This window comes from Bufo bufo, chromosome 11 (assembly GCF_905171765.1).
Source record: "Bufo bufo chromosome 11, aBufBuf1.1, whole genome shotgun sequence".
Lineage (NCBI taxonomy): Eukaryota > Metazoa > Chordata > Amphibia > Anura > Bufonidae > Bufo > Bufo bufo.
In genome coordinates, this window is record NC_053399.1 from 14,517,518 (window position 1) to 14,529,678 (window position 12,161).

Sequence of the window (12,161 nt, forward strand, 5' to 3'; positions counted from 1 at the left end):
ACCATATACCCTTGTTTGTGGTGGAAGGGGTACATGGGAATACAGTGTATTCAGTACATTAAACAACACATTTAAACTGCCTTTGTTCATCCGCTTTCCTCTGGTGGAGTCGAGAAGTCTGGGGCAATCCGCGCCTTGTTCATTTTTATAAGAGTCAACCTGTCAGCATTTTCAGTTGTAATGCCACTAGCAGCAATAAATACCGCTCGGACAAAACATAGGCGGCAGGGCAGGCCAGCACCTCCAAGGTGTAGAGCACCAGTTCGTGCCACGTGTCCAGCTTGGACACCCAGTAGTTGTAAGGCACTGAGGGATCACTGAGGACGCTGACACGGTCTGCTACGTACTCCTTCACCATCTTCCAAAACTTTTCCCTCCTTGTGACACTAGGCCGTGCATCAGGGTGAGGGTGTTGGCGGGGTGTCATGAAACTGTCCCAGGCCTTGGAGAGTGTTGCCCTGCCTCTATTGGAACTGCTGTGTGTTCCCCTTATCTCCCGTCCTCGGTTGGCCAAGGAAGTATTGACTCTGCCGCCAGCGTTGTCAGATGGAAATTTTTGGAGCAATTTTTCAACAAGGACCTTCTGGTATTGCACCTTTTGCTCGTCCTCTCCACCTGAGGAATGAGAGATGAGAAGTTCTCTTTGTAGCGGGGGTCGAGAAGGGTGAACACCCAGTAATCCGTGTTGTCTAAAATGCGTATAACGCGCGGGTCATGGGAAAGGCAGCCTACCATGAAGTCAGCCATGTATGTCAGAGTACCAACAGGCAAGACTTCGCTGTCGTCATCAGGAGGATCACTCTCAATCTCCTCATCCTCTTCCTCCTCTTCTGCCCACCCACGCTGAACAGATGGAATTAAACTTCCATGGGTATTACCCTCTGTAGCGGAGGCAACCGTCTCCTGCTCCTCCTCCTCTTCATTGTCCAATTCGCGCTGAGAAGACTGGTGGAGGGTGGTTTGGTTATCACCCTGTGTAATGTCTTCTTCCCACATTTCCACCTCTTCCACATGCAAAGCGTCGTCCTTAATTGTGAGCAGCGAGCATTTGAGTAGACACAGAAGCGGGATGGTGACGCTGATAATAGCGTTATCGCCGCTCACCATCTGTTGATTCCTCAAAGTTTCTTAAAACCTCACAGAGATCAGACATCCATGCCCCCTCATTGCTTCTGATTAGCGGAAGCTGACTGGAAAGGCGACAACCATGTTGCAGCTGGTATTCCACTACTGCCGTCTGCTGCTCACAAAGCCTGGCCAACATGTGGAATGTGGAGTTCCAGTGTGTGCTCACGTCGCACAACAGCCGGTGAGCTGGCAATTTCAAGCGCTGCTGCAGCATTGACAGACCGGCTGAAGCTGTCGATGACTTTCGGAAATGGGCACACACGCGGCGCACCTTCACCAGTAGCTCAGGCAAATTGGGGTAGGTTTTGAGAAACCGCTGAACCACTAAGTTTAAGACGTGTGCTAGGCATGTAATGTGTGTGAGCTTGCCGAGCTCCAAAGCCGCCATCAAGTTACGGCCATTATCAGACACAACCATGCCTGGTTCTAGGTTGAGCGGTGAGAGCCTCAGCTCAGTCTGGTCCCTTATCCCCTGCAACAGCTCTGCGGCGGATAATTCGGAGGAGGAAGTGGAGGCGGAGAAGTGGGGGTTGGAGCCACTAACGTAGGTACTGGCGGAAACCCTAATGGAATTAGGGCCCGCAATCCTCGGCGTCGGTAGCACCTGTGCCATCCTAGGGTACGACTCGCTCCCGGCCTCTGCAATGTTCACCCAGTGTGCAGTCAGGGAAATGTAGCGTCCCTGGCCAAATGCACTTGTCCGTGGTTAAGTGGACCTTCCCAGTAACTGCGTTGGTCAGGGCATGTGTGACGTGTGTGACGTTTCGGGACACATGTTGGTGTAAGGCGGGCACGGCACACCTCGAAAAATAGTGTCGGCTGGGGACAGAGTACCGCGGAAGGCCTCAGTGTCCACAAGCCTAAATGGTAACATTTCCAGGCCAGTAATTTTGAAAGGTGTGCATTTAGTGCTATGTCCTGTGGGTGGGTGGCTGGAATTTGCATTTGCGTTCAAATGCCTGGGGTAATGACATTTGGACGCTGCGCTGGGACAGGTAAGTGGATGTGGTTGCTGATGGTGCTTGCGAAGGTCCAGGGCGGGAGGCATCCTCGCCTGCGCCTTCGACAGGCGATTGACCAGCACGTACCATAGGGGAAGAGGAGGCAGTGGTGTGACTCGCAGACACAGATTGTGGACCCAGGCGTTCGTACCACTTATTACGGTGCTTGGATGCCATGTGGCGGATCATGCTGGTGGTGGCCCCGGCTCCTTTTGGTGTGGCACAGGTTGCAAACTACTATTCTTTTGTTGTCTGCACTTTCCTCAAAAAAGCGCCATACTGCGGAACACCTACCCCTTGGCAAGGGAAATTTACACAAGGGGGTGCTCCGTGGAACAGTTGTGGGCCTATTTGGTGTCGCCCGCCTTCTCCCTTTTGCCACCCCACTGCCTCTTCCAGCCTGTTGCGGTGCTGCAGATCCTTCCCACTCTGTACTGCTGTCCTCGCTCGGCTTTCCACCTTCCCAGGTTGGGTCAATGACCTCATTGTCCACCACATCCTCTTCCACTTCCTCACTCTGATCATCCTCTTGATTTTTTTGACCTAACCACAACCTCAGTGATTGACAACTTTGTCTCATCCTCTTCATCAACCTCTTGAGACAGTAATTGCGGTTGACTCATTGGCAACTGTGACTCATCATCATCATCTACCTCATTAAACACTAATTGCCGTTCCCCACCGTCATGTTCTTGTGACTGTGGATGCTCAAGAGGTCGGAAATCAGGGCACAAGATCTCATGTCCCTCTTCAAGCGGGCTTAGCGAGAGGGCCAAATGAAGTAATGGCAATGAAAAGAGCTTCTCGGAATTTCCGAGTGTGGGATCATTCTTTGGTCAGATTCTCCATGGTGGGAGGAAGGAGGATCAGGGTGAGGATTCTGTTGACCAGACTCTTGGCTACTGAGACTGGACTTGGTGGAAGACAGGGTGGTTCTTAACCGACTGGAAGCATTATCTGTTGCAATCCAACCGACCACCTGGTCGCACTGGTCTGACTTCAAGAGTTTTGTCCTGCGATGCCCTGCAAACTGGGACATGAAGCTAGGTATCGTGGATGATTGTTTTTCTTGTGCTCTGGCAGCAGGCACAGTTTCAATGCGCCCAGGGCCACGGTCTCTGCATGCACCATCAGCATCACTGCCACTTCCCCGTCCCTTACTGCTCGCTTTGCGCATATTAAATGTTATATGTACGCTTGACACACAAGATGTGGCACGGATGTCACAGTTCACAGCAAGCACAGTATATGGAAAAAGTATATAAAAGTAGGGAAAAAGGAAAATAGATTTCAGTTATATTTCTCCAATCTCTGGCCCTAACACACAGAAGGTATTGGACAGATGTCACTAGTCACTGCAGACACCCTCTATATGAAAATTATTTAAAATGATGCAAAAAATATAGTATTTTTCCGTTATATTTCTCCAATCTCTGGCCCTGACACACAGAAGGTATTGGACAGATGTCACTAGTCACTGCAGACACCCTCTATATGGAAATTATTTTAAATTATGCAAACAAATATAGTATTTTTCAGTTATATTTCTCCAATCTCTGGCCCTGACACACAGAAGGTATTGGACAGATGTCACTAGTCACTGCAGACACCCTCTATATGGAAATTATTTTAAATTATGCAAACAAATATAGTATTTTTCCGTTATATTTCTCCAATCTCTGGCCCTGACACACAGAAGGTATTGGACAGATGTCACTAGTCACTGCAGACACCCTCTATATGGAAATTATTTTAAATTATGCAAACAAATATAGTATTTTTCAGTTATATTTCTCCAATCTCTGGCCCTGACACACAGAAGGTATTGGACAGATGTCACTAGTCACTGCAGACACCCTCTATATGGAAATTATTTTAAATTATGCAAACAAATATAGTATTTTTCAGTTATATTTCTCCAATCTCTGGCCCTGACACACACAAGGTATTGGACAGATGCCTCTAGTCACTGCAGACACCCTCTATATAAAAAGTATTGAAAATGCTGGGGGAAAAAAATTGTACTGTAGTTATAAAATACTGCCAGCCTGCCACCACACACAATAGTCCTTAAAAGGACGTTTGGGTCTTTGAAACGTTTTTCTAGTGAATTGATTGCGATCAGACTCCCTACACTCTCTGTCCTTTCCGAAGCGCAGTTCTCCCTGACTACTGATGAGCCGAACATGCGTCATCGGGTGCTATATAGCACCCGATGACGTGTTCCGGCCAGCCAATCACTGTAATGCCAGTAGACAACATGTCTACTGTTATTACAGTGAGGGCAGTACTTACCTGCACGTTTATTGGCTCGGTGTAGACTGGAGCATGGCGCTCAACAGCAGTTCGGCTGAGCATGCTCGCTCAACACTAGTAGCTATGAAAAAAAGCAAAAAGTATGTGAGATTTGTCTAATATACACTTTGCTGGTAGTGTATTAGGGCTTGTTCACACGACCGTGTGAAGCCCGTGCCCGTGCTGTGGACTGCAAATTGGGGTCCCTTGAATGTGTCCACGTTCCGTCCGTTCCGCAAAAAGATAGAGCAAGTTCTATCTTTTTGCGGTGCAGAGGCACGGAATGGAACCCCAGAAAGCACTTCGTAGTGTTCCGTTCCGCACCGTTCCCCATCTCCGGATTTGCGGACCCATTGAAGTGAATGGGTCTGCATCCGTGATGCGGAATGCACACGGAATGGTGCCCGTGTATTGCGGATCCGCAAATGCGTGTGAATGAGCCCTTAGGCCTCATGCACACGACCGTTGTGTGCACCCGTGGCCGTTGTGCCGTTTTCCGTTTTTTTTCGCGGACCCATAGACTTTCAATGGGTCCGTGGAAAAATCGGAAAATGCACCGTTTTGCAGCCGCATCCGTGATCCGTGTTTCCTGGCCGTGAAAAAAATATGACCTGTCCTATTTTTTTCACGGCCAACGGTTCACGGACCCATTCAAGTCAATGGGTCCGTGAAAGAACACGGATGCACACAAGATTGGCATCCGTGTCCGTGATCCGTGGCCGTAGGTTAGTTTTTATACAGACGGATCCGAAGATCCGTCTGCATAAAGCTTTTTCAAAGCTGAGTTTTCACTTCGTGAAAACTCAGAACCGACAGTATATTCTAACACAGAAGCGTTCCCATGGTGATGGGGACGCTTCTAGTTAGAATACACTACAAACTGTGTACAAGACTGCCCCCTGCTGCCTGGCAGCACCCGATCTCTTACAGGGGGCCGTGATCAGCACAATTAACCCCTTCAGGTGCGGCACCTGAAAGGGTTAATTGTACTATCATATCCCCCTGTAAGAGATCAGGGCTGCCAGGCAGCAGGGGGCAGACCCCCCCCCCCCCTCCCCAGTTTGAATATCATTGGTGGCCAGTGCGGCCCCCCCCCCCTCCCTCTATTGTAATAATTCGTTGGTGGCACAGTGTGCGCCCCCCCCCCCTTCCTCCCTCTATTGTAATAAATCGTTGGTGGCACAGTGTGCGCCCCCCATTGCCCCCCCCCCTCTATAGCATTAACAACGTTGGTGGCCAGTGGGCAGCCTCCCATCTCCCCCCCCCTCCCCCCCATCATCATTGGTGGCAGCGGAGTTCCGATCGGAGTCCCAGTTTAATCGCTGGGGCTCCGATCGGTAACCATGGCAACCAGGACGCTACTACAGTCCTCGTTGCCATGGTTACTTAGCAATAGTACAATAGTAGAAGATTAATACTTACCTGCTGCTGCGATGTTCGTGTCCGGCCGGGAGCTCCACCTACTGGTAAGTGACAGCCTCAGGTCTGTGCGGCGCATTGCTAAATGAACCGTCACTTACCAGTAGGAGGAGCTCCCGGCCGGACACGAACATGACAGCTCCCAGGTAAGTATGAATCTTGTACTATTGCTAGTAACCCGCTGCCACCAATGATCGGGGGGGGGGGGGGGGGGCGCAAGATGGGAGGCCGCACACTGGCCACCAATGTTGTTAATGCTATAGAGGGAGGGGGGCCAATGATTGCCACCAACAATTTATTACAATAGAGGGAGGAAGGGGGGGGGGGGGGGGCGCACACTGTGCCACCAACGAATTATTACAATAGAGGGAGGAAGGGGGGGGGAGGCGGGGGGGGGGGCACACTGTGCCACCAACGAATTATTACAATAGAGGGAGGAAGGGGGGGCGCACACTGTGCCACCAACGATTTATTACAATGGAGGAAGGGGGGGGGGGGCCGCACTGGCCACCAATGATATTCAAACTGGGGAGGGGGGGGGGGTCTGCCCCCTGCTGCCTGGCAGCCCTGATCTCTTACAGGGGGATATGATAGTACAATTAACCCCTTCAGGTGCAGCACCTGAGGGGTTAATTGTGCTGATCACGGCCCCCTGTAAGAGATCGGATGGCAGTCATGTACACAGTTTGTAGTATATTCTAACTAGAAGCGTCCCCATCACCATGGGAACGCCTCTGTGTTAGAATATACTGTCGGAAATGAGGTTTCACGATCTAACTCATATCCGACAGTATATTCTAACATAGAGGCATTCCCATGGTGATGGGGACGCTTCAAGTTAAAATATACCATCGGATTGGAGAAAACTCCGATCTGATGGTATAAAAGGGACTCCGGACTTTACATTGAAAGTCAATGGGGACGGATCCGTTTGAAATGGCACCATATTGTGTCAACGTCAAACGGATCCGTCCCCATTGACTTGCATTGTAATTCAGGACGGATCCGTTTGGCTCCGCACGGCCAGGCGGACACCAAAATGACTTTTTTTTCATGTCCGTGGATCCGCCAAAAATCAAGGAAGACCCACGGACGAAAAAACGGTCACGGATCACGGACCTACGGACCCTGTTTTTGCGGACCGTGAAAAAAAACGTTCGTGTGCATGAGGCCTTACTCTGCGGTTTTTCTGCACAAAATCCACCTGGAAAACCTGCTCGTAATCCACACCATGTGCAGGTAGCCTTTTAGTTTAGGTCATTATGGATGTGTAGGTTTTTATTGTTTTCTTTTTCTTTTCTTTTTTTAGTCCCTCTAGGGTACTTGACCGCTGATATAATACATTGCAGTACAGTATATTACAGTCATATTAGAATGATGTTGGCAGGCATCCTAATTTTTACAACAGATCTACTGGGTGTGAGTATACTTGAAGACTTGACAAAAAAAAAATCAGATGATGCAGTTTTACTGGAGTTTTCACAAGGTCGTTTGCAGCTTTCTTTCCTGTAGGGAAACATTGAAATCACCTTCTCGTGCTATGTTTTTGCCATAGAATTGAAGCCTATTGGGGAAAAGTATCATAGGAGGAATTTTCAAAGTCAGTTGATCTTAAAGGGGTTCTCTAGGATTTGGTATTCAACTGATTACCTTAAAATCTCGGAAGACCCCTTTAAGCCTGTGTTGTCGTAATTTGCACCAAATGTATCAAATGTTGCGCGTTGATTGATAAATTTGGTGCAACTTTAAAAGGATTGTTCACTCCCGAAAGCCTTTCAGGCAGACCCACCAGCGCGGCCGGACCGGTGTAGGGAATCATACTTACCTGATCATCCCCACCACTGGGTTCCGTGGCAAGTAACCATGGGGCCCCATTCCACCACGATGTTCAGAAACACTTATGATTGGTCTTCCAAATGCACAGGGCTAAAGTACATGGTGATGTCACAGCACAGAAATAATGCACACTGAGTATAGGGATAGGGCACACACTAGTCTCACAATATTGGCAAAATACACACAGTGATGTCACAGTACAGGGATAATAAACACATTGATGTCACAGTACAGGGATAATAAACACATTGATGTCACAGTACAGGGATAATAAACACAGTGATGTCACAGTACAGGATAATAAACACAGTGATGTAACAGTACAGGGATAATAAACACAGTGATGTCACAGTACAGGGATAATAAACACAGTGATGTCACAGTAACGGGATAATAAACACAGTGATGTCACAGTAACGGGATAATAAACACAGTGATGTCACAGTACAGAGATAATAAACACAGTGATGTCACAGAACAGAGATAATAAACACAGTGATGTCACAGTACAGGGATAATACACACAGTGATGTCACAGTACAGAGATAATAAACACAGTGATGTCACAGAACAGAGATAATAAACACAGTGATGTCACAGTACAGGGATAATACACACAGTGATGTCACAGTACAGGGATAATACACACAGTGATGTCACAGTACAGGGATAATAAACACAGTGATGTCACAGAACAGAGATAATAAACACAGTGATGTCACAGTACAGGGATAATACACACAGTGATGTCACAGTACAGGGATAATACACACAGTGATGTCACAGTACAGGGATAATAAACACAGTGATGTCACAGTACAGAGATAATAAACACAGTGATGTCACAATACAGAGATAATAAACACAGTGATGTCACAGTACAGGATAATAAACACAGTGATGTCACAGTACAGGATAATAAACACAGTGATGTCACAGTACAGAGATAATACACACAGTGATGTCACAGTACAGGGATAATAAACACAGTGATGTAACAGTGCAGGGATAATAAACACAGTGATGTCACAGTACAGGGATAATAAACACAGTGATGTCACAGTACAGGGATAATAAACACAGTGATGTCACAGTACAGGATAATAAACACAGTGATGTCACAGTACATAGATAATAAACACAGTGATGTCACAGTACAGGATAATAAACACAGTGATGTCACAGTACAGAGATAATACAGACAGTGATGTCACAGTACAGGGATAATAAACACAGTGATGTCACAGTACATAGATAATAAACACAGTGATGTCACAGTACAGGATAATAAACACAGTGATGTCACAGTACAGAGATAATACACACAGTGATGTCACAGTACAGGGATAATAAACACAGTGATGTCACAGTACAGAGATAATAAACACAGTGATGTCACAGTACAGGATAATAAACACAGTGATGTCACAGTACAGGGATAATACACACAGTGATGTCACAGTACAGGGATAATACACACAGTGATGTCACAGTACAGAGATAATAAACACAGTGATGTCACAGTACAGAGATAATACACACAGTGATGTCACAGTACATAGATAATAAACACAGTGATGTCACAGTACAGGATAATAACACAGTGATGTCACAGTACAGGATAATAAACACAGTGATGTCACAGTACAGAGATAATACACACAGTGATGTCACAGTGCAGGGATAATAAACACAGTGATGTCACAGTACAGGGATAATAAACACAGTGATGTCACAGTACAGGGATAATAAACACAGTGATGTAACAGTACAGGGATAATAAACACAGTGATGTCACAGTACAGAGATAATAAACACAGTGATGTCACAGTACAGGGATAATAAACACAGTGATGTCACAGTACAGGATAATAAACACAGTGATGTCACAGTACATAGATAATAAACACAGTGATGTCACAGTACAGAGATAATAAACACAGTGATGTCACAGTACAGAGATAATACAGACAGTGATGTCACAGTACAGGGATAATAAACACAGTGATGTCACAGTACAGAGATAATAAACACAGTGATGTCACAGTACAGGATAATAAACACAGTGATGTCACAGTACAGGATAATAAACACAGTGATGTCACAGTACAGGGATAATACACACAGTGATGTCACAGTACAGAGATAATAAACACAGTGATGTCACAGTACAGAGATAATACACACAGTGATGTCACAGTACATAGATAATAAACACAGTGATGTCACAGTACAGGATAATAAACACAGTGATGTCACAGTACAGGATAATAAACACAGTGATGTCACAGTACAGAGATAATACACACAGTGATGTCACAGTGCAGGGATAATAAACACAGTGATGTCACAGTACAGGGATAATAAACACAGTGATGTCACAGTACAGGGATAATAAACACAGTGATGTAACAGTACAGGGATAATAAACACAGTGATGTCACAGTACAGAGATAATAAACACAGTGATGTCACAGTACAGAGATAATAAACACAGTGATGTCACAGTACAGGGATAATAAACACAGTGATGTCACAGTACAGGGATAATACACACAGTGATGTCACAGTACAGGATAATAAACACAGTGATGTCACAGTACAGGGATAATAAACACAGTGATGTCACAGTACAGAGATAATAAACACAGTGATGTCACAGTACATAGATAATAAACACAGTGATGTCACAGTACAGGATAATAAACACAGTGATGTCACAGTACATAGATAATAAACACAGTGATGTCACAGTACATAGATAATAAACACAGTGATGTCACAGTACAGGATAATAAACACAGTGATGTCACAGTACAGGATAATAAACACAGTGATGTCACAGTACAGAGATAATAAACACAGTGATGTCACAGTACATAGATAATAAACACAGTGATGTCACAGTACAGGATAATAAACACAGTGATGTCACAGTACAGGATAATAAACACAGTGATGTCACAGTACAGAGATAATACACACAGTGATGTCACAGTACAGGGATAATAAACACAGTGATGTCACAGTACAGGGATAATAAACACAGTGATGTCACAGTACAGGGATAATAAACACAGTGATGTAACAGTACAGGGATAATAAACACAGTGATGTCACAGTACAGAGATAATAAACACAGTGATGTCACAGTACAGAGATAATAAACACAGTGATGTCACAGTACAGGGATAATAAACACAGTGATGTCACAGTACAGGGATAATACACACAGTGATGTCACAGTACAGGATAATAAACACAGTGATGTCACAGTACAGGGATAATAAACACAGTGATGTCACAGTACAGAGATAATAAACACAGTGATGTCACAGTACAGGGATAATAAACACAGTGATGTCACAGTACAGGATAATAAACACAGTGATGTCACAGTACAGAGATAATAAACACAGTGATGTAACAGTACAGAGATAATAAACACAGTGATGTCACAGTACAGGGATAATAAACACAGTGATGTCACAGTACAGGGATAATAAACACAGTGATGTCACAGTACAGAGATAATAAACACAGTGATGTCATAGTACAGGGATAATAAACACAGTGATGTCACAGTACAGAGATAATAAACACAGTGATGTCACAGTACAGGGATAATACACACAGTGATGTCACAGTACAGGGATAATACACACAGTGATGTCACAGTACAGGGATAATAAACACAGTGATGTCACAGTACAGATATAATAAACACAGTGATGTCACAGTACAGGATAATACACACAGTGATGTCACAGTACAGGATAATACACACAGTGATGTCACAGTACAGGGATAATAAACACAGTGATGTCACAGTACAGAGATAATAAACACAGTGATGTCACAGTACAGGATAATACACTCAGTGATGTCACAGTACAGGGATAATAAACACAGTGATGTCACAGTACAGGGATAATAAACATAGTGATGTCACAGTACAGGGATAATAAACACAGTGATGTCACAGTACAGGGATAATAAACACAGTGATGTCACAGTACAGGATAATACACACAGTGATGTCACAATACAGAGATAATAAACACAGTGATGTCACAGTACAGGGAAAATACACAAAGTGATGTCACAGTACAGGGATAATAAACACAGTGATGTCACAGTACAGAGATAATAAACACAGTGATGTCACAGTACAGGATAATACACACAGTGATGTCACAGTACAGAGATAATAAACACAGCGATGTCACAGTACAGAGATAATAAACACAGAGATGTCACAGTACAGAGATAATAAACACAGTGATGTCACAGTACAGGATAATACACTCAGTGATGTCACAGTACAGGGATAATAAACACAGTGATGTCACAGTACAGGGATAATAAACATAGTGATGTCACAGTACAGGGATAATAAACACAGTGATGTCACAGTACAGGGATAATAAACACAGTGATGTCACAGTACAGGAATAATAAACATAGTGATGTCACAGTACA